Source organism: Muntiacus reevesi, chromosome 10, assembly GCF_963930625.1.
Source record: "Muntiacus reevesi chromosome 10, mMunRee1.1, whole genome shotgun sequence".
In the NCBI taxonomy this organism is placed as follows: Eukaryota; Metazoa; Chordata; class Mammalia; order Artiodactyla; family Cervidae; genus Muntiacus; species Muntiacus reevesi.
Genome location: NC_089258.1, coordinates 66,586,487 through 66,609,606, shown reverse-complemented (window position 1 = coordinate 66,609,606; position 23,120 = coordinate 66,586,487). Strand labels below are relative to the sequence as shown.

The window sequence follows — 23,120 nt, the reverse complement described above, 5'->3', positions numbered from 1 at the left end:
ACAATGCAAGGGGATTTCCTTTTCTCCATACCCTCTCCAGCATTTATTGTTGGAGCATCTCCAGCATTGATACCTCACTGTAGTTTTGATTTGCATTTCTCTAATAACGAGTGATTTTGAGTATATTTTCTTGTGTTTATTTGCTCTTTCTATCCACTTCCAGCAGTCAAATTATTTATCCATCCTTGTGCCAATGGCACGCTCTTTTAACTATTTCAGCTTTGTATTAAGTCTTGGCATTTAGGAGGGAAATCCTGCAACTTTCTTCTTCAAGGTTGTCTTGGCTATTCCTTTATGCTTCTAAACTTTAGAGTCAATTTCCACAGAAATAAACCTTCTTGGATTTTGACTGGTATTTCATTGAATCTATATATCTATTTGTGTGAGAAATTCTTTTTTCTTTTTGGCCACACCACGAAACTTGTGGGTCTTAGTTCCTGGACCAGGAATCGAACTCCTATCCTCAGCAGTGAAAGCAAGGAGTCCAAACCAGTGGCCTGCCAGGGAATTCCCTAGAATTTTTATTTTTATAATAACAAGTTTTCTAATTGGTGAATACGGTTTATCTATTTATTTAGGACCACTTTAATTTTTGTAAAAGTGCTTTATGGTTTTCTGTAGAGGTCTTGGCTAGCATGTTGTTTAGGGTTTTAGCACTAATGCTCATGAGAAATATCGTCTTGTAGTTTTCCTTTCTTGTAATGTCATTGTTAGGTTATGCTGACCTCACAAAACAAGTTAAAGACGGCTTTTGCTCTTAAATTCTATGGACTGTTTTTTAAGACTGGTGTTACTCCTGAATTTACTAACAAGACCATAGAGCCCTAGTGTTTTCCCTGTGAGAGAGTTTTAAACTGCAGATTCAATTTGCTTAATAGATACATTAAAAAATTTTTAAATTTATCTCTGTCAATTTATTAAATTGTGTTTTTCTTTGAATGTATATATTTTATATAAATTGTCAATTTGTTGGCATAATGTTACCTATAATATCTTATCAGGTTTTAGCATCTGTTTAATCTACAGTAATGTCCCTATTCCATTTCCAATATTCACAGTTTGTATCTTATCTCTCTTTTTCTTATCAGTTGTACTCAATATCTGTCACATTTAAATGTGAACCAACTTTTGACATTGTTGATTTTTTTGTTTTATATTTTCTATTCATTCATTTCCCCTTTTTGTTATTTCTTTTCTTCAACATTATTTGAATTTGATTTACTGTGCTTTAAAAAATTGCTTGTGATGGATTGATACTAGGAAGAAATACATTAAGATACTTTCTCCATAGTGGTGATAAATTACATTATACCATTCACCTTTCTCCCTATTGTCTTTTATGGAACCAAAAGCATGTGTTTTCAAATGAGGATCCCTAAGAAACTAAGTACAAAAGCCTTATTTTTTTAGATAGTAATTGGGCTTCCCTGGTGACTCAGTTGGTGAAGAATCTGCCTGCATTGTGGGAGATCTGGGTTCAGTCCCTTGGTTGGAAAGATCTCCTGGAGGAGGACATGGTAACCCACTCTGCATTCTTGCCTGGAGAATTCCCCTGGACAGAGGAGCCTGGCGGGCTACAGTCCATGGGGTCCCAAAGAGTCAGACAGGACTGAGCAACTCACACAGCTTCTATGGTGTAGAACTGTGGCCATAATTATAACACTGTTAATGTAACAACTGGAAATGTTGCCCATTGGTCTGGAGGGTGGAGATCATCTCTTGCACACCCAATTTATTATATAGTAAGAAGTGACTTACCCAGAGAAGAATTGAATACAGACTTCTCTAGTGGTCCAGTGGCTAAGACTCCACACTCTCAATGCAGGGTGCCTGGGTTCTATCCTGGTTCAGGGAACTGGATCTCACCTGCCACAACTAAAGATTCTGCATGCTACAACCAAGACCCAATGCAGCCAAATAAATAAATTATTTATTAAAAAAAAATAAGAAGAATTGGATACTGGGCAGTGCCTTGGACAGTATGTCATTTTTCATCTTCTTTTGAAATTAATCTATCACTAGAACTGCATTAGTTCTCTAGACCTGCCATGACAAATTATCACAAACTGGGTGACTCAGAAAGACAGAAATTTATTGTCTCAGGGTTCTGGGGACTAGAAGTCTGCAATCAAGACCTCAGCAGGATTGTGCATCCTCTGAAACCTATAGGGGTAGGTCTCCTCCCTGTCTCTTTGTAGCCTCTGGTTTGCTAACAGTCCTCAGTGTTCCTTGTCTTGAAGATGCATCATTCTAGTCTTTTGTCTTCACCTGGTCTTCTTCCCTCTTTGCCTGTCTGTCTCCGTGTTCAACCTTCCCCTTTGTTGTAAGGACACCAGTCATATTGGATTAGGGTCCACCATAACAACTTCATTTTAAATGATTATTTCTACAAAGACCTTGTATCCCAATAAGGTCACAATCTGGGAGTTAGGACTCCAACATATCTCTTTGAGTGACACAGTTCATCTCACAGCAAGAACAATTTCACTGCTTGTTGAGAACTTTCTGCTGCTGCTGCTGCTGCTAAGTCGCTTTAGTCATGTCCGACTCTGTGTGACCCCATAGACAGCAGCCCCCCAGGCATCCCCATCCCTGGGATTCTCTAGGCAAGAACACTGGAGTGGGTTGCCATTTCCTTCTCCAATGCTTGAAAGTGAAAAGTGAAAGTGAAGTCTCTCAGTCGTGTCCGACTCTTAGCCACTCCATGGACTGCAGACCACCAGGCTCCTCCATCCATGGGATTTTCCAGGCAAGAGTACTGGAGTGGGTTGCCATTGCCTTCTCCGTGAGAACTCTCTACAGGTGGACAAATGGAAAGTCAAACAATGGAAGGAAGGAAAAACCTCCTATAGACATGTAGGTAAAGCTCTCTCCTTGAATCTGAAGACATATCGTTCCAATAGTTGAAGTGCTGCTCTCCAGATTCACTAGCTTTTTTGGGCAATACTGTTTCCAGCCTTTGATCCTATTAGTTTTAGTTCTTGGAGTGAACATTATTTGCTCCTACATGAATAAAACAATTTTGTCCCCAGACTCAGCTCTATCATGGATAGGAAAGCTGCCTTAGCATTTTGAGGCCATATTGTTTAACTGCTTTCAAACCTATACACGTTAAATTAAATCAGTATTTTCAAGGTGACAGTCACCTTAAAGGGAAAAGGAAGATTTTTGAAAATGATGGGAAGCTAGTGCGTGCACTTCTAGACTACATCGAAGCTTTTCTCTGGCACCTCTTACCTTTCAAAAATTTAGTACTTACTCTGCTCCTGTGATTCGCTGCAGTTGTCTGCAATGTTTTTTTTCTAAATTGCACTTCAGCAGCATCACCCTCTAGGCAGCATCAGTAGATTTTTAAGAACAGAAAGCAGAGGGGCAAATGAACCACTAAGAATAGCTACATCCCTGGGTCAATTAAATCCAACTTGACATCCTTAGTGCATCTGTAATGCGATAATAATGATGATCTACCTCATAGCAATGTTGTGAGAAATAACAAACTAATGACTGCAAAGCGCTCTGAAAATAGAAAGGGCCCAATATAAGCTGGTAATTATTAACGGTAATCATTTGCAAGTGACCTAGAAATTACTGTTAAGTTATTGTGGACATCTTGTCATCCATTCTTTTCTTGTCAGTTTGGACTTCCCGCACCAAATTCTGTGTTGAGAGAGATTATATGTTGTTGCAGTGCGGCCCTCAGGAGCCTTCCAAGCAGAAGCTTAGAAGCAACATTATCTCTGCTTCACCTGTCTCTAATATTTTCTCTTGGGCTTCACTGGTGACTCAGTGGTAAAGAATCCACCCGCCAGTGCATGAGACACAGGTTTGATCCCTGATTCGGGAAGATCCCTCTGGCCTCAGAGCAACTAAGCCCATGTGCCACAACTCCAGAGCCTGAGCTCTAGAGCCTGGGAGCTGGAACTACTGAGCCCGTGTGCTGAAACTGTTGAAGCCCACCCATCCTAGAGCTTGTGCTCGGAAACAAGAGAAGCCCCCACGATGAGAAGTCTGCACACCACACTAGAGTAGCCCTCTCTCACCCCAACTAGAGAAAAGCCTGTGTAGCAATGGAGACCTAGCATGGCCAAAAATAAATAAATAAACAAAAATTATTTTTTAAAAAAGTGAAGCTAATGTTTTCTATTCTCTGTAATTGAAACTGGAGATAAATTCTTGATCTTTATTCATTCACTCATGTATTTATTCATCTATCCAACTGTTACTTATTGAGCATCGCAGGCACAGAACTGGGTTCTGGGGATACAGAGATTAAAAAAAAGTACACATGGTATCTAGTCCCTTAGAGTTTATAGTGTTAGAGATAAAAATAAAATTGTAAAGAATGTACAGAGTGTACTAAGATGGGAATAGTAAAGGACGCTGCTGTTGCTGCTGCTGCTGGGTCGCTTCAGTCGTGTCCGACTCTGTGCGACCCCATAGACGGCAACCCACCAGGCTCCTTCAGTTCAGTTCAGTTCAGTCACTCAGCCGTGTCCGACTCTTTGCGACCCCATGAATTGCAGCACGCCAGGCCTCCCTGTCCATCACCAACTCCCGGAGTTTACTCAAACTCATGCCCATCGAGTCGGTGATGCCATCCAGCCATCTCATCCTCTGTCGTCCCCTTCTCCTCCTGCCTCCAATCCCTCCAAGCATCAGGGTCTTTTCCAGTGAATCAGCTCTTCGTATGAGGTGGCCAAAGTATTGGAGTTTCAGCTTCAGCATCAGTCCTTCCAACGAACACCCAGGACTGATCTCCTTTAGGATGGACTGGTTGAATCTCGTTGCAGTCCGAGAGACGAGAGACTCTCAAGAGTCTTCTCCAACACCATGGTTCAAAAGCATCAATTCTTCGGTGCTCAGCTTTCTTCACAGTCCAACTCTCACATCCATACATGACCACTGGAAAAACCATAGCCTTGACCAGACGGACCTTTGTTGGCAGAGTAGTGTTTCTGCTTTTTAATATGCTATCTGGGTTGATCATAACTTTCCTTCCAAGGAGTTGGTGTCTTTTAATTTCATGGCTGCAGTCACCATCCACAGTGATTTTGGAGCCCAAGAAAATAAAGCCTGACACTGTTTCCACTGTCTCCCCATCTATTTCCCATGAGGTGATGGGACCAGATGCCATGATCTTAGTAGGGGGCAAATAGCCCCACACTGGGAGCTGAAATATCATATACAGCCATGGGCTGGATTGATAGGGTATTTTTGAGCTGAAACATCATGCCTCTTCATTAAGGGTTACTCTGTTTCCTTCCATCACACTTTCCTAAAAGAATTGTCCTGATGGATGAACTTCCCCACCACCTATTTCTCCAGGTAACAGTTCATTAACATCCTTTGTTTTTTCTCTCTTCAAAAAAAAAAAAAAAAAAAAGAAAGAAAGAAAGAACAGGACAGGGAGATCTTTTCTACCAAGCTGGGGAGGAGCTATCCACAGGAGCAGAATGCATGACTCATAACCAGTCACCAGAAAGACGTGCAGTAGCCTGTTAGGTTTCCATTTCTGACCGACCGTGAAGATTCTCTGTGAAGAGTACGGAGCCGCTTGTGCAGGTTCAACTCTACCCCAGACTGACAATGACCCTGGTTGGGGGAGTATCCTGGTCAGGGTTTGGGGTTACTAGTCCTGCTATTCTCAATACCTCCCTACCCTGACGCCCTGGTCTCGCCTCCTTCCTGTGTCTTGGTGTTTGAGGTCATCCTTGATTTTCCAGTTCCTCGGAGGCAGGATGTATTCCTCATTCTCACTGCCGAATGGGTTTTCCATTCACCCCCTCTTTGCTTGCTTGTTTTGTCTTGAAGATTTTTTTTTAATGTGGGCCATTTTAAAATTCCTTATTCTATTTGTTACAATACTTCTTCTGTTCTGTTTTTTGGTTTTTTGACCACCGGGCATGCGGGATCTGAGCTCCCCCACCAGGGATCGAACCTCCACCGCCCCCTGCATTGGAAGGTGAAGTCTTAACCACTGGACCGCCAGGGCAGTCCCCTCAGGCCTTCTCTGTGACTGGAGAGGTTCACTTCCCACCTCCCCGGTGGCCGAGGTCCCAGTGTCTTTTCTGATGGTTGCCATCCCGCAGCTGGGAGCTCGGCTGTGTCTCTTTCTGTCCTTTTTGGACACAGCCGTGGACCCAGGGCTTGTTTTGAATGGTTTGCTAGTGGTACTTGAATCTGGTCCACTCAGCTTTTGCTTACCTTCCTGCCTTCCACACATATTTATTGAGTCCTTCCTATGATCTCCATAGAGTGCTCAACCTTTTGGACACAAAGGTTCAAACTAATGTTCAGAGTTCTGTGCACGGCTCCCTCCAGAGTCACCGAATACTGGGAGGACCCAGGCAGCTTCTCAGCCTACTAGGGTGAAAGGCATTTGAAATGAAGGTCAAGTAAGGACAGAGTTTGAAGTCCCCACTTCAAGAAGTGACTGCTCCCTGGGTACCTACCAGAGCAGCAGGTGGCCGGCTCAGGCCAGCTCGGATCTCTCTGTTCTAACTTTGGGTCCGTTCAGCATCCTCTCGGCTTTGCTCAGCAATCATCTTTCTCTGGTGAGCACAGTCTGACCTTGTAAATGGCTATTCTTTCTGCTCAACACAGCCTCTAATTCCTGTAATTGTTCCTGGACTCTGTAATGGGCTCTGATTGTAACCACACACACAAAAAAACAGTTTTTCTGGGCTTGGTTTGGCCCCAGGAGAAGTACTTTACTGTGTGATTTCTTGGATTTGACTTGGGTCAAACAAAGTTTTAGGGGCTCAGCTGAGTATGTGGATCCCAGCACCCATGGATCCTGATCTTCCTGCCTGGACCCCAAGTCTACTCTGCCAGCTGGACCCATTCTCTGATGCCCACCAGAGCATGGATTTAGTGGAGAAGGGAGAATACAGTGTTTGAGAATTGCTTCAAGTAGTGGAAGGACATACTTTGGAACCTGGCTTCACCACCTGTAAATACGTGTGATCTTGGGTAATTAATTGATTTCACATCCATGAATTTCAAATTCTACTCTGTAACAATTACAGTGTACTTGAAGGAGGCAGAATTTATTTCATCAGGCTGTTGTGGGTATTAAATAAGACACTAAATGTACAGTGCCCTTATGGCAGAAAGTGAAGAAGAACTAAAGAGCCTCTTGATGAAAGTGAAAGAGGAGAGTGAAAAAGTTGGCTTAAAGCTCAACATTCAGAAAACTAAGATCATGGCATCTGGTCCCATCACCTCATGGCAAATAGATGGGGAAACAGTGGAAACAGTGAGAGACTATTCTTTTGGGCTCCAAAATCACTGCAGATGGTGACTGCAGCCATGAAATTAAAAGACGCTTACTCCTTGGAAGGAAAGTTATGACCAACCTTTAGACAGCATATTAAAAAGTGGAGACATTACTTTGCCAACAAAGGTCTGTCTAGTCAAGGCTATGGTTTTTCCAGCAGTCATGTATGGATGTGAGTTGGACTATAAAGAAAGCTGATCACTGAATAATTGATGCCTTTGAACCGTGGTGTTGAAGAGGACTCTTGAGAGTCCCTTGGACTGCAAGGAGATCCAACCAATCCATCCTAAAAGAAATCAGTCCTGAATATTCATTGGAAGGATTAATATTGAAGCTGAAACTCCAGTACTTGGCCACCTGATGCGAAGAGCCGACTCATTGGAAAAGACCGTGATGCTGGGAAAGATTGAGGGCGGGAGGAGAAGGGGGCGACAGAGGATGAGATGGTTGGATGGCATCACCAACTCAGTGGACATGAGTTTGAGTAATGAGTGATGGACAGGGAGGCCTGGTGTGCTGCAGTCCATGCGGTCGCAGAGTCGGACACGACTGAGCGACTGCACTGAACTGACTGAAGTGTACAGTATCAGCACATGAGTTGGCATAGAGTAACTGCTTAAGAATGTTGGTTCCTGGGACTTCCCTGGTAGTCTGGTGGTTAAGAATCCGCCTGCCAATACAGCGGACATGGGTTTGATCCCTGGTCCGGGAAGATTCCACATGCTACAGGGCAACTAAGCCCATGTGCCACAATTACTGAGAACAGGCTGTAGAGCCCATGCTCCAAAGCAAGAGAAGGACATGGACTGCAACTAGAGAAAACCCGTACACAACAACTAAGACCCAGTGAAGCCAAAAATAAATCTCTTTTTAAAATGTTGGTTGCTTCGTAACTTTTAGAGCTGCCACTTCAAATCTGTGGCATCATCTGGATCTCTCAGATCTCCATAAGTTTCATTTTTTTGTTTACTTCAGATTACACTCAATTATTGGGTTTCTCTGGTGGCTTCAATGGTAAAGAATCCGCCTGCAATGTGAGAGACTGGGGTTTGATCCCCGGGTTGGGAAGATCCCCTGGAGGAGGGCATGGCAACCCACTCCAGTGTTCTTGCCTGGAGAAGCTCATGGACAGTGGAGCCTGGCGGGCTACAGTCCATAGGGTCACAAAGAGCTGGACATGACTGAGTGATTAAACACAGCACAGCACACCTTATTATTATCTTTGTTAAATACATTTCTGAAGTAGACACAAGCAAAAACACACAATGGATTCAAATCCACCAAGATTAGCAAACTCTAGGGAAGATTGTGGTTTTATTAATATTTTCTTTAATTAATTTTGTTTAAATCAGATCACTCATAATAGTATAACCTAATTATACTTTGTAAGTATCTGTTAATTATTCAGATAAATATGTATAATAAGTATATAATCTCTGTGTCCTGTCTTGTATAACTTAGGAATCAACCTCTAGGTCTAGCTTGGTTAGATGTCGCCCCTCATTGCCTATTTTCTAAACTCCAGGATTGGGAGAGAATCATAATTTTTAAAAAGTGATTGTTAAAGGAGGCTTGTAAGGCTATGGTTTAGTACAATTATGATGTTAGATTCTAGGGCTGCTAACCTGGCAGTCCTGTGACCCCCAAGGATAAATTAATTTAAAGTGAATGAAGAAAAAGTACAATTATTTCCTTTTGTGGGGCCAAGGAGTGCTTGTTAGGAATAAAGTGTGTGATCGAATGCTAATGATGGTTCTGCAGGCTGCGTATTTCTGTGTGCATTAGGTACACAAATTGCTCTTGGTGGATATAACTCTGTTCCTTGCGAAGTGTGCTCCTTGGGGAAGTATAAAAGAAAAGTATTCTTAGGTCTGTTGTTCAGGGAGAAATGGCACTGCTTTCAGATAATGAGAAATAAGGTAGGAGATGAGGAAGGCTGTATTACAAGTGTTTATCTCCAATTTATGATTCTGTGTTAGGGATAGCATAGATCAAGTACATTTGAGTGTTATTAATATTATAGAACGTGGTTGCTGTTAATTGGGGCTTCCCAAGTGGCGCCAGTGGTAAAGAACTCACCTGCTAATGAAGGAGACTTAAGAGACACAGGTTTGATTCCTGGGTCAGAAAGATCTCCTGGAGGAAGGCTTGCCAACCCAGTCTAGTATTCTTACCTGGAGAATCCCATGGACAGAGGAGCCTGGCAGGCTACAATCCATAGGGTTGCAAAGAGTTTTAAACAACTGGTCACTTAGCATGCATGCATGCTATTAATTGAGTACAATGCAATGGTTATTTTTGGAATGTAAATCTTCAGATGACATAGCAAATGTCCCCAAAGAAAGTGTTCCTCAAGTGTTCTAGACAGAGCGGGACTCTGCCTCTTTCAAGTCCCCTGAGGTTAAGTAGGACGATGTTTCTTGGAAATGCGAGTGGTAATGAAATATTGTAATAAAGCTATTATTATACTCTGGATTTGTAAAATTAAAAAACAGTTTCAGATGCTCTCATGTGTTTTTTTTTTCCTTAAAAAAACACTTGGAAATGTTTTCCATTTATGCCTCTCTATGTTAGAATAAAAATTATATGATTCTATATTATGGGACTATTCCCTCTAAGGTACTGCCCTACAAAGAAGAACAGCCCTTTTGAACATTTATTCATGGGCCTGGAATATATAATTCATAGGTTTTAATAAATTCTTGGCCATTGCCTTGTTCCAGGTGGTTGTAGGCAAGTACTTTCAACCTCATTGGACTTAAGTCTCTCCAAGAAATGAGGATTAATATAGAAAAAGTCATCCAAATGCTTGGCTAGATCTATTCCCTGTGCATTGTGGCATTCAGTGCCCCAAGAATCCTACATGGGCCTTCACCCAGCTTGTGAGGGAGATTAGTGTTGAGGGGATGCAAAAGATGCTGGTGGATACCACCACCAAGAATCTGCCCATCTTTGCTTTTTGTACCTGCACATTGGGTACCCCAGACTTTCACATGCCTCTAGACCGAGATAGACATCTGGGATTCTGGGTTAGTTTGGCAGAAACAACCCCGAAAGTACCCCCCTATAGACGTGGGCATGCATTAAATTTTTGTGCCCAGCACAGGTGCCCAGGTCATTCACTGGAATGGCTGTTTTCCCTGTGATTTTTAACACACTGAGATTGTGATCATCTCTGAGACTGCACTGCAAAGTCAAGGTCATGTCCAGTCACTCGTGAGATCTTAGTGGGTATGTTTTTCCCAACTGTTTTCCCTCATTCTATGGTCTCATTCCTTATTAAGTAAGGCTTCAATAAAATGCTCATCTCAAAAAAAAATCAATAAAAAGACCTATAAATTCACAATTTCATACGTAAAAGGTTTCACAATTGTGCATGGTTTTGAAAGTTGGGTCTTTATATTTGTAGATGATAAAAAGCACTCTTGGATATACAGAATAGAATCTCCTTGTATTTCTCATTCTTCCCTCACTCTTTATACCTTTCAGATTAACAAACTAAAGGATTTTAGGATAAAAAGGAATATTCAATGCTGCCAAGAATGGACAACACCAACTCACATCTTAAATACCATGGATTTTCTTCTCTACTGTGCGAAGTCACTTCAGTCGTGTCCAACTCTTTGCAACCCTAGGGACCACCTGTTCATGGGAATTCTCCAGGCAAGAATACTGGAGTGGGTTGCCGAGCCCTCCTCCAGGGGATCTTCCTACTCTTCCTATTTTCTTCTCTACTCATATCTATTCTTTGCTTCACATGCACAGCATTTTAATCTCAGAATTTCATCATATCATACCAGAGCTTTCCAGGTCTAATCCTTACCACTAAATCAAAGTCCTGAACAGATTCGACAAATCGCAGGACTCTGCATAGGTGGATTTGCCGCTGAATACTTTGCTTTAATCTCTCTAAGATCTGAAGTGAGCACACTTGCCTTTGGGTGTGTGCCAGTCTTTCATTTGAAAAACCCAAACAAAGATCTCTCCCCTCGACAGTGTATACATTAAGGAGACTTCCAACAACATCCCCAAAGACAAAACTGTCAAGAGATAGTAAACAACGTTCGATAAATAGAACGTGTTTTGGTGAATGCCTTCTGGTGTTGTATGTTTTGATGCAGCACTTGGAAATTTTCCCAGCTGATTAATAATTTATGGATTATTTGAATATATTGAGGCACAAATACACAACTTTAATTGGAAAAAACCCTTATTTGTCCTTATTCTCCCCTCCCCCATTATGGTATTATTAATGGTGTTCTTCAAAAGTAATTCCAGGATTTAAGAAGACATTTTTTTCTAAAAGAAAGCATTAAAGGAGAGTTTTTCATATCCTGTTGGATCCTGCATGCTCTCCAAGGAACTCCACAGAGTTGACAACATCAGGTATTATTCTAGAAGAGAGTAGACAGGAACATTTTTAGAAAAATATTTATAAAGCATTTATAAATGTCTCTAATTGGACAGACAAGTGAGAAGACAAGTGACTTGGCTTTTATGTTCTTGGCGGATGGGGGGCTGTTTTTCCAGGGTTCTGGGAAGTCCAGCCAAAGTCGCTCCTTATTCTGGGCTGGGACCGGCCACGGCTGTGGAAATAACAGAGCTTCCCTTTGTTCGTGAGGCTGGACTGTAGCTGTTAGTGCTGACAAGCCTCCAGTGTTCCCATTGGGCGTGCAAGGGACAAGCCTGGTGCAGAACTCTGGGGAGTTTTAATTAGTCAACAAAGTAATCAGATAGGGACAAGGCTGTTCTCAACAGTACCCAGCGTACAATAATGCAGAAAGTAAGCAAGGAAATCAAGAAGAGCAGTGGGTGAAAGAGAAAGGACATAAAGGGGAAGATTAACATGAAACTAGGTGGGGAATTGGTACCCAAAACACAACTATGAAGCCCAGGATACATAAAGAATGTAGGATGATCAGTTATACCTAAGACCAGAGCAAGTCCGGTCTCATGGGAGGCAAAGCTCTTCTCCAGCTTCTGACCTCAAAGAAATTCCTCCGGCAGCTTTTATCTGAAAGATCTGCACTCTCATTCCTACATCAAACACAGTGATCAGGTTTTCTGTGGTTATTCGGTTTAATTCCGTCAGTGTAGACAGAGAAGAGATCACATTCTCTGAAGTCAAATAGGTGGGACAAAGCCTTCTGTCTGAGACTCACAACTATCTATATCTGTGTTCTTCACTCCTGCCTCTTTTTTTTTTCCCCCCCAGGCAAGGCTTTACTGGGGCCCCTACTGCAGTAGGGGAACTGAGAAAAAACAATTTCCCTTGCTCGCTGGGCTAGCCCCCAGGGCAGGGGTGGAGGGTGATGAACTTGTTCTTTATATGGGGTGAGGGTAGGTCTGTGTCCAGGGGTTGGGCTGCAGGGGTGGCTTAGGGGGCTTGCCACCCCGTTGGTGGTGCTGAGTGCAGGGGGCATGTGCAGTACCCTGCTTTTGCTCCCAACACCCAGTTTCTGCTCCTGGCTCTTCAGAAGTCGCAATAAGGATTTTTTTTTTTTTTTTAATCTTTTCATATCTGTTTCCCCATAATTTGCCCCAACTGCACACATGCACAGTTATTTTTAGACCCATATAGTTTCTTTATATTTTGTTGCTCAAGGAAAGGTTTGACTTGCCTCTCTCTCTCTCTCTCTCTCTCCACAGAGGACGGAGGACAAAGAGAAGGAAATAAATATTCAGTTTTTCTTACTGTATATGTTAAGTGCGGGGCTAGGAGAGTCATATATGTCGTCTCATTCAGTCCTCACAATGAATCTATAGTGGAAGTACTATCTCTCCCATTTTATAGAGAGGAAAGAGGTTAAAAAAGAGGTTAACCACCCTAGAGGTTATCAAATGTACCTGATGCTGGTATATGTTAGGGGCATGAATTGGGCCCACAGCTGACTTTGATGATACATCAGATACAGCTCTAATTTCTGCTCAAATCAATCAATCATCAAAATCTTTCTAAGTTCTTCTCCGTGTCCAGCTCTGGAAATGTTCCATAACTCCTCAAAATTCCTCCATTTATTTGCTAACTCCCAGCCTGGGGAGAAACAGCAGGGGACAATATCTGTGGATTAAAGAAGAGTGAAAGGGATTTGATCTTTTTTATATTCCAGTGATGTTTCATTTTTCTACTTTATTTTTTCTCCGAGCATCCACCCTTAAGCAATCTATTGGTCAGGATATTAAAAATGAGCAGAAAAACTGTTTTTTCTTTCTTTTTTTTTTTCCAGCTACCCTTTATCTAAGCAAGGCATAGCTCACTAGAGGTAATTTCAATCCATTTTGGAGAGAAGACTGCCTGCCTTGGCATGTTTTTATCCCTAATACCGTCAGGCTGTAGATGAATCCAGGACAAAGAGTCTTCATTGTATTATAAGGGAGAGAAACAGAGTCAAAGTCATCTTAACTTTGTAATGAATAGCATTTGTCAGAGTGAATATTTGGCTCCTGGGAGGTTAAAGGAGAAACAGGACTAAAATGCTTTAATAGTCCAGAGACTAGCACAGTGAAATGAATTTATTGCTTTTAGTGGAGTCCCCAGCGGACAGCGCATAATGAAACACACTATCTGATGAGGCCGCCTCGGTGCAGGAGATGCACTGGCAAGCAGAACGGCATGCTGAGCCCCGGCTGCCGGGAAACCTGAGGTGACCCCCACACCTGCCGCAGAGGTGGCAGATTCCGTCGCTGTCTGGGTGAACTGATATGCAGAATAAATGTTGAACGCTCTTAGTGGGGGTGGTGGGCGGTGGTCAGGGCCTATCACAGCTGCTGCTGAGATCATTCATTTTCAGGGTTGGCTGTCCAGAGATTAGATGGATTGGACACCCATAGGACACTGAGAGCCCGACTGTGCTTGGATTAGCTATAAAATGAATCACACCAATTTGTGTCCAGCAGGGAGTGTTTTTAACAAACCCAGAGGCCCACCTAAGTTCTCTGGATGCTGAATAAGGAAGTAAGTGAATTCGGCACCTCTGACCTCTAAGCACAAAGCATGGACAGAAGCACGTGGGCAGAGAAGGAAGGACAAACAGCTATTGGAAGAGGTGGGTAGGGAGTACAGAACACCTTTTGGTACAGAAAGAGTTGTAGGGAGGGGCTTCCAGTTTTGCCAAGGAATGGAAGATTAAAACATAGCCACAGCCTCTAAGATGGAGAGGAACCCAAGAGACTCCCCTAATACAAACAATTTCAAAACAGGAGTGGAAGGAGAGAAACACAAACATCTATCTAGATGTAACTCCAATGAGTATCAACTGAGAGGGGAGACAAATACCACTTCTTTCCTACTGCTAAAAGTCTTCTCTTGAAGCTTCTATTCCATTATTCACCCCATTTATGTATGTGCAATATTAAATCATATCATTATATATTCTTATATTCCACTGGATTGAATGTTGTTTAGGACAGAAACCATATTAATGTAGGGGTGCTTGCATGCATGCTCAGTTGCTTCTATCGTGTCCAACTCTTTGTGTCCTCTATGACTGTAGCCTGCCAGGCTCCTCTGTCCATGGGATTTTTCATGCAAGAATACTGGAGTGGGTTGCCATGCCCTCTTCCAGGGGATCTTCCTGACCCAGGCATTGAACCTGCATCTCCTGCATTGGCAGATGGGTCCTTTACCACTGGGCAACCTGGGAAGCCCTTAATGTAGGAGAAAGGATTAGAAATTGGTGCAATCCCTTTGGAAAGTAGTTTGGTATTCTCTCTTAAAGTTGAGCCTTTGTATACCCTAGTACCTAGCAATGCTACTCTATCTTGACAAATAGCCAAGATACATTCTTGCACATACACAGCATGGGTTCTGTATGAGAATGTTAAACTTGGGACCAAGTGTCTATAAATGAAGGGAACAAATAAATGGTAGGTTCACATAATAGAATATTATATAGTAATCAAGCAAATGAACCACAACAGTTTTGCAGCAATATGGATAAATCTCTGCAAGTCATGTTAAGTGGGAAAAATTAAGACTGGTCAAAATGAATATACTCTTTTTCCAAAGTTAAAAGCAATTTTTAAAATGTAATTAAAAGATTATGTGGATATAGAAAGAGCACATGCACATATGAGAACAGGAAGTGATGTCCATAGAATTGAGGATGGTGTGGAATGGGTTGAGGAGACCATATAGTTGGATGTGGGTTTTCAAGGTCCTGACTATTATTTTGGGTGGTGGGTCTATAGATATTTAATACAAATGACTAAATAATGAATAAACAGAAATGGGTCAAGCATAGGCCGATAATGAGACTATGACCAAGGATTAGGGTAAATCTAATTCTGGCCACCTGAGAGCTAAAGAGATGAAAGAGGACAATAAGAATAATTTATGCTGATTCTAGAACACTTCATTTAGTACTTGTTGTTTAATAGAATTTCATAACCATGATGATGGAATAAAATGTTTGAATCTAATTAGGCTCCTTTGTAATAGGGTTACTCGTAATTAGTACTCCAAGTAGAGTAGTTCTCATATATTGGTCCAAGTTTTTGAGTCTTGACTCAAGCCTTGGCATAATTCTTAGGAAGAAATTATTTTTTTCTAAATATTCCAACATTTATTCTTTTCAACATTTTGTTATGAAAACTTCAAATTTATAGCAAGATGGAAAGAATTTTATAATGAACATCATATACCTACTACCTCAGTTTTAACATTAACATTTTACTCTGCTTATATCACATACCCATCTATCCTTCTCTCCATCCAGTCAACCTATCGCAGTTTTTTGTTGTATTTCAGAGTAAATTGCAAATATCAGCACACGCATGCATGCTAAGTGGCTTCAGTCGTGTCTGACTCTTTGCGACCCCATGGGCTGTAGCCCACCAGGCTTCTCTGTCCATGGAATTTTCCAGGCAAGGATACTGGAGTGGGTTGCCATTTCCTCCTCCAAAATATCAGCACACTTCTTCATAAATACTTCAGCATTCATATCTTTAGCTCCAACATTTCTTTTCTTTTCTTACTTACGGGAGGCTATAGATAAAAAAAAAAAAAATCAAGGCATGCTGAATGAGAAAGAAAAGTAAGTGTCAAGTAGATTTGAAACGTAAAGCAGTAGAAAGAATGTGGTTTTTAAAAATGCTCTTTGGTAACTGAGCTCCGGCATCTAGGAGCAGCGTGACCAGGAAAAAGAGGACCATTTGGTCGATGGAGGAGGACGAGTCGATCTTGAATGAGGCCCAAGGGAAACGCAATCCAGAGGTAGGTGGCACAAAGGTAAATGCACCTGCAGAACTGTTGGCAGGCAGAATCAAATCCCCACACTCTGATCAGCCCCCACGTCAGCTGCTGTGGTCTCTCCAGTAGGAGCACTTACAGCCTCCCTGGAGCACGGGGGCTCAGCGTTTGTTCCTAAACTGAAATGGATGTGATTCTTTAAGTGGGAGAAGCCCGGACACAAAGATTCATACAAGCAAACGGCAGATTTTGAAAGGGCAGTTTTCACCTCAACACAATATCACGATTATCTGACAAAGAGGGTAAGATCACTACAGCTCTAGCTGGCCCAGATCAGGGCCCTTGTGCCAGGTACTTCCAGGAAGGTGTGTGTGTGTGTGTGTGTGTGTGTGTGTGTGTGTGTGTGTGTGCGCGCTCAGTCATCTCTAACTCTTTGCGACTGTAGCCCGCCAGGCCCCTCTGTCTTTGGAGTTCTCCAGGCAAGAATACTGGAGTGGGTTGCCATATCCTACTCCAGGGGATCTTCCCTACCCAGGGATCAAACCCGCGTCTCTCTCCTGCATTGGCAGGTGGGTTCTCTACCACTAGCGCCACCTGGGAAGCCCTCCAGGAGGTTGGAGGGACTTCTGTTCCTTACTCTTTACACTCCCATTCAGAAGAGACGACTGACGGAGTTACCATCGCCCCAGTTTAGTCCTTGGCATAGACTTGCACTTCCCACCAATTCTTCCCTCAGTTCTGTTCTACCAAAACCATCTAGGAACTCCAATTCTTGGTATTTGAGGGTATTATCGGAGGTCTCCAATTAACACACATGTAACTTAACGAGCGTAGATGTAACTTGGATATAAGCAAAACATAAGCATACTTAGTTTTTAAGATTAGCAATCCATCATCTAGAAGGGGATGATGTTTTAAGACATGAGTCAGAAAACTATGTTTGGCGTGTCAAATCCAGTCCACAGCCTGCTTTTGTAAATAAAATTTGATTGGCACTCAGCCATGCTCATTAGTATACCTATTGTAAATTCTGGCTGCTTTCATGGTCAATAACACTGTTGGGTAGTTGCAACAGAGACCGTATGACTTGCAAAGCTTAAAAATATTTATCACTGGCTCTTTATAGAGAAAGTTTGAAGACCCATGGGTTGAATGCAGTGACTTTCAGGGAAGGTACATTTTGATGGAGCAAGTAAATATCCATGAAGCCTATTAGACAGTCCTATGGAGGCCCCTACAGATGTGTGTTTCCTTCCACGCTTATACTTCATCAACCAAAGAGACTCTGTTTCAATTTGATTTACACTTTGGGTTTTGGTGTAAGTGTTCCCTTGAACTGAGTTCTACAGCTTTCAAAAGCTTAAAAACAAAACAAAACACTGTCTACAGCAATGATTCTCAACACTGGCTGCACGGTAGCATTGTCTGGGGCCTTTTAAAAATACCAGCAGTCTGCCCTGGAATTGAAATAAAAAAACAAGCTTCCCAGATGATTCTACTGGACATCCAGGTTGAGCAATCACTGGTATAGGGAACAAGGCCAACTCCAGGCAAGTTGCCCCTGCAGAGTCCATGGACAGTGAAGTGGGTGGATGAGAGCTCTGAGAAAACTGTCGGGGTTGCCCAGAGGGGTAAGAGAGACACAAAATGTGGGAGTTGACTCAGGACTTTCATAAGGTCAAAGTCTCTTTAAGTTGATCTATAGCTAACCATTGTATCTTAGTTGACAATGCAAATCGGCTTAATATATTCCCTCCAGTCCACTTAAACCAGGATGGCTGCAGTTAAAAGGAGCAATTCAGGAGCACATTTAAAGTTGGCCTGGCTGGAAAAGAGTAGCCTAACTATTATTTTAAAATCTGCAATGTATCTGGTACTGTTGTCAGGATCTTATGGGCGGTCATTTCAGATATTATAGTAGATGGTAAAACAGCAGTGAGGAAGAAAACATAGGATAAAAGGTAACACCTTGGATTCCACTGCTAGGAACTTAGACTACATTCTTATTCTCAGGTGAGATTTTGTCTAGGATGCTCTCTAGTGATGCTCCGGAATTTTTTCCAGGGTCTTTGGAACTCAGCCAGTCAGATACACAAGGGGAGGGTAGGAGTGTGGAGGGACTGCGTAGGACATTCCTACTGGGGCAGAAATGATGACTTCTAAAGGCTTCTCTGGTAAGAAGTATCTCCGATTCCACAAACAAGCAACCAGAAACAAGGAATCAGGGATCTCACATATAGCTGAGAAGAGAGGATTTTCTTTTCCTTCTGAGAATTGTGACTTAAGTGACTGAGCCCCTACAGAATTCCTACCCCTGCCTGCTGCTGCTGTTGCTGCTAAGTCACTTCAGTCGTGTCCGATTCTGTGCGACCCCATAGACAACAACCCCTGCCTACCAGGACCCAAATACAGGACAGGAAAGACAAACAAGACTGAAATAGTTGTGAAGACATTTCTTTTTTTAATGGTGTAATTGATATTAACATCGTATTACTTTCAGGAATACAACATAATCAATTGATATTTGTATATCTTGAGAAAATATCACCACAGTAAGTTTAGTTAACATGCATCACCATGCAGAGGTATTAATTTTTTTTTCTTGTGATGAGAACTTTAAGATCTGGTCTCTTAGCAACTTTCAAATATGCAATACACCTCTTGTTAACAATAGTCACCGTGCTGTACATTTTATCCTCAGGACTCATTTATATTTTATAACTGAAACCTTGTACCTTTTGACCCCCTTCACCCATTTCAACCATACCCTACTGGAAGAGATTCATTTTTGAAAGCCCACAACACATGCTGGAGATGGGAGGTGGGGACGGGAGGGAATTAGGTTGGTGTACACACAAGTAAGAAGGACAGAAAAAGCTGGCTTGAAACTCAACATTAAAAAACTAAGATCATGGCATTCAGTCCCATCACTTCATGGCAAATAGAAGGGGAAAAAGTGGGACCAGTGACAGATTTTATTTTCTTGGACTCCAAAATCACTGCAGGCGGTGACTGCAGCCATGAAGTTAAAGATCCTTGCTTCTTGGAAGGAAAGCTATGACAAACCTAGACAGTATACTAAAAAGCAGAGACATCACTTTGCTGACAAAGGTTTGAATAGTCAAAGCTGTCGTTTTTCCAGTAGTCATATACGAATGTGAGAGCTGGACCATAAAAAAGGCTGAGAAGAACGGATGCTTTTGAATTGTGGTGCTGGAGAAGACTCACGAGCGTCCCTTGGACTCAAGGAGATCAAAGCATTCAGTCCTAGTGGAAATGAACCCTGAATATTCATTGGAAGGACTGACACTGAAGTTGAAGCTCCAATACTTTGGCCACCTGATGTGAAGAGTTGGCTCATTGGAAAAGACCCTGATGCTGGATAAGACTGAAGGCATGAGGAGAAGGGAGCAACAGAGGATGAGATGGTTGGATGGCATCACTGACTCAATGGGCGTGAATTTGAGCAAACTCTGGGAGATAGTGAAGGACAGGGAAGCCTGGCATGTTGCAGTCTATGGGGTTGCAAAAAGTAGGATACAGCTTAGTGACTGAATGACAACAATACAAAAGTAAGGACAGAACACAGTCCTAGAAGGCATTCTTCATGCCTTTGTAGACTTCAATTTTTATTTTCAAATATAGTTTCTTTCCCCTAGAATACCTTTCATCCTCCTATACATGAAAAATTTTACCCACAGTTTAAGACCCCTTTAAAAGTCATCTTCACTGTGGAATCTTCTGGAGTTGGCCCTGATGGAGCTTCCAGCATACTTGTTCAGCACTGATTTCTTTCTCTACTTCAGTATTGTAATGAATGGTCTTCAAGTCTGTCTACAATTGAGCTGTGAGCTTCTCGGGCTGTAGGCAATGTCTCTGTCCTCTTTGTACCCAGGTTGCCCAATCCAGAGAAGACATACAATATACACTGAGGAAGTAAATCTATCCATCTTTTCTTCAATCAGTATCCTAAAATTCTGCTTCCATTGCCGGTCATGGAAGAACAGGTAAATTATCATTTAGAAGACATATTCAACTGCAAACATTCATTAAAAACCAACTGGGTACCAGGCATTGGGGTCAATATTGGGGGAGCAAAGTTAAGTGTAATATGATACGGTTTCTGGTGTCTAGCAAGTTACAGTTTAGTGGGGATACAAGTAGGGGGATGTGAGCTGAACTACTTAAGAAGCATGAGCAAGGCAGTATAGGAGGAAAGAAGGACATGTTTACCTCTCTTGGATATTCCAAGAAAAACTACCTAGAGGGTGCAGGAATTTAGGCAAATTCCTAACAGTATATCTGTGTAGGGGATGTGGATGTGGGAGGGCAGTGGAGATGGGAAAGATAGGTAGGCTGTGGCGGGGGGTACATTTAGAGGGTTTAGGTCCAAAATCATGGTGAAAAAGATTTCAAAAACGTGCTCTGAGGGGAATCTCCTCTCTTTTCCTGGACCGTGACTGTTCAGAAGTTGACCGTTCCTAAGAGAAAAAGGAAGAAAAGATCCGCTGCTTCTCTCACTAGTTTGCCCCAAAATTGCCAGCCCTCATTTTAAGGGATCATAAGGTAGGAAAAGCTTTCTCCCTGTAAAATTAGTTGGATTTTACACAACCCAGCAGGCAATAACAAGGCTCCCACATCATTTTGTCAGGGAGAGGCCAGTAATTTTGGGGTGGGAACTGATCCATTTACACAATGGGAGACTTTCCCTCACGTACAAAGTGCTCCCTTGCAATTTGCGGCCTCACAGAATGCCATTTATAGTTCCTGCAGTGGCAGGAAAATGAGGGGGCACAGTGATTATCACTCTAATCGCAAAGCTGAAGGATGCCGTGGTTACACTGGTCTGTTTTACCTTTCCTGCCAGCAAGGGACTGCTCTACTTGGCTTTCAGCATGCAAGAAGCAGAGAGAAAAGGGCCGATTACTTCCCCTTTTATATATTAGCTTTAAGCTTGAACGTCTCCTCGTCAGCTGCTAACTGTAGCCTAGGGTCTGAAGTCATTACCCAAAATAATGCCCCATCTTCATTTAGAAAATATCTTAAATACTTCTTTAGGGAGTCTCCCCGGGGCTCAGGAAGCTGAAGTTCAATGAAAATGAGGTCCCCAAAGAAGCCCTGACAATCTGCTGAAATTTGCCCCACCATCATCTCTAAACAGTTCATTTAAATGTTGTACTTTATTCTCACTAAAGACTTCGATGGCTCCCAATTTGCACTTTGCAAGGCAGAAGTAAACACGGTCTCCCAGCCTGGATTGTGTGCAGAGGTATTCATAGCAGGATCTCCCTTTGTAGTGCTCAGCTAATTGCTAATTATGTAATGATGGATGTGAATTGCACAGTTGGTACTTGAGGCTCACAGGCTCACTCTGTTTCTGCTGCTTAAAGGAGAATGGCTGAAATAGTACGAGATTACCAACCACATCTCGATCCATGAAGATACAGTCTAAAGGGCTGAAATAACCCTTCGGAAGAGCAGAAGAGGTTTGAGGGAAGAGGTAGAGCTAAGTCCTGCCCAGACTCTGCCCTGGTTTCGTTAAGTTTAGGATTATGAAGCCAATATTCCATGCATCTTGTTTAACATGGAAAGAATAGATGGTCTTGTTTGCAGGCGAAGCAACACCAGTTGTCTCCAAATATTTTTTTTTCAGAGAAGAATAAGTAGCACCACTAATGGTAATACCAGGTCTTTCAAAGGTGTGTTGAAATGTTAAGCCTGTCTCACATATTGCACAAGATTATTGAGTGGGTCATGTTGTCAATTCTATTTTTGTACATAATGGAATAAAAATCCCAATAAAAGCTGATGATTCACCAAGCCACCTGTTGGATAATGGTAAAGTAGGCAGAGCCCCCACCCCATCACATCTGCCATCAGTGTCTTGCCCTTGTCCTAGACCATATCTAGGTGGCTGTCTCTCTTTTATTATATTTATGTGATTTGAAATTTTGATTTGTAGGTGCATTTTTCAGTAGGAAGCTTTTGATTTATGACTTATTTTTTCCTTTCTCTCTATTGTATCCTTGATGTTGAAAAAGTAAAAACCCAGACTAAGAAAGTAAATAAAATATCTACTCTGCTACTGTCATCACTCTGGGCTAGCAGGTAGCAGATAAAGCTAGCTTCAAAGTGAAGAGTAACCAATATTTCCTCCCGAGGACAACTCTGCCATTGTAAAGTTTCACAACAGCCCCCACTTTTAAGGGATGTTTCTTTTACTTATTCTCTGTGAAACCTTATTTTCAAAAATCACAGATTGTCTGAAATTTTTCAGTTTAAAATGATACCAGGAAGAATGAGCATTCCACTTTGGCCTGAAAGATCTACAAAAGGCATTCTGTAGGCCCTGTCCCAAACCAGGCACAGGGACTCAGATGAGGGATTTCCGAACACAGCATTTCACATTAACTTTGCAGTTTCCAAGGAAATGAGACTTTGAGTCCACTTCACAGTCCTAACCTGGTGTTGACCCTTTTATTCACAGCCCTGCTTAGCACTGAGTCCATCAAAACACTGCTTCATTCTATAATGAGATACCAGTTTATACCTACTAGGATGCCTATAATCAAAATCATGGAAAATAGCAAGTGTTGGTGAGGATGTGAAGAAATTGTAACCTCATGCATCGCTAGTGGGAATGTAAAATGG

General features: G+C 42.1%; 1 pseudogene; it reads left to right on the top strand.

Annotated features, from left to right (window-relative positions):
- The first annotated feature begins 16,439 nt into the window (after positions 1–16,439).
- LOC136176380 (LRP chaperone MESD pseudogene) overlaps positions 16,440–23,120 on the top strand; it is a 43,151-nt pseudogene continuing 36,470 nt past the window's right edge.